A 1,238-nucleotide genomic window follows, 5' to 3' on the forward strand; every position below is an offset into this window, starting at 1 on the left:
CAATGCCACAGAGGCGATCTTGCATTTACGTCGGCCGAGATGATCAGTTTCTCTCCGGGAAGCGTGGACGCGATTTCTTCTATTTTCCTGATGTATGGTCCAACGCTATCGGAGCACTGAAAATAGATGCTTGCGAGATACATTCGTCCGAAGGGTCCGATCACCTCTACACACACGCAGTGATCGTCACACAGGTGAGTCAGCTTGGTCGCCGTGATCTTGGGGTTACGGATCGCTATTCCGGCCATGACCGCGGTGCCTGGTTTGCCTCCGGAGACCACGAGCACGCGCCGCCCGAATCCGATGAATTTCCCCCTCGGGTTATACGGTTCTTGCATGAGCAGGATATCTATGCATTCCTCATCCATGACCCGCGCGATCTCGAGCGTAACGCACTGTGCTCTCCGCATGTTGAGTTGGGCCAGACGTAGCTCGCGTACATCTTCGTTGGTTCTACTGGCCATAGTCCGTTCGCAGCAAGACCTGATTCAGAGCCGCGGTATAACAGGGACAGGCTTTATCCGTCACGGGGTGTGATGATGTCTTTCCACCTCTCTTGCAGTTGTGGCAGACTGGGCTTTTGTTTTTATTAGGGCAGTTTTTGAAGGCATGGCCTTCTTCCGCGCAGTGACCGCAGATTTCTTTGTCGTTCCGGCAATATTTGGCTGTGTGACCAAAGCTGTGACACTTGTAGCATCTCGTCGCTACTATGTAGTCCTGTACTCTGCAGCAGTTCCAGCCGATGTAGATCCGTTCTTTTTTAATGAGAATTTCGCGCACTTCCTTGGAGGTCTCGAGCACCCAGTTGCATCTTTCTTTTTTCCTGTCACCCGTCTTGAATGCTAGCCTTACTTGTCGGCGGAACATTTCTTTCGTGTTCGAGTCTAAGTTCTGCTCTATAATGGCTTTCATTGTCTCCTCGTCGTTGTTGGCTCTGGGAACATCGTATATTATAACTCGTGGGCTTTTCTTCGCCGGGACACCGACCACGAAACCAGCCTCTCTCAGCTTTGGGTGCTCGAGAAGAGTCGCGAGATCCTTTTGACCTGCCGTTTCTACGAGGATCCCATTGCCACTAATTTTCTTCACATGTTTGACCTTGAGTTTTCCGCCACGGGCGAGACTATTTTAATACGGCTTCCTTGGTTTTCTCGGAGCTACTCGCGACTCCTGTGTCGGAAGGGGTTATCGTTATGGAGTTTGGCGGATTCCGTTTCGTGTTCGTGAGCGCCGCAATC

The sequence above is a fragment of the Apis cerana genome, unplaced genomic scaffold (assembly GCF_029169275.1).
Source record: "Apis cerana isolate GH-2021 unplaced genomic scaffold, AcerK_1.0 scaffold3_AcerK, whole genome shotgun sequence".
Classification (NCBI taxonomy): Eukaryota; Metazoa; Arthropoda; class Insecta; order Hymenoptera; family Apidae; genus Apis; species Apis cerana.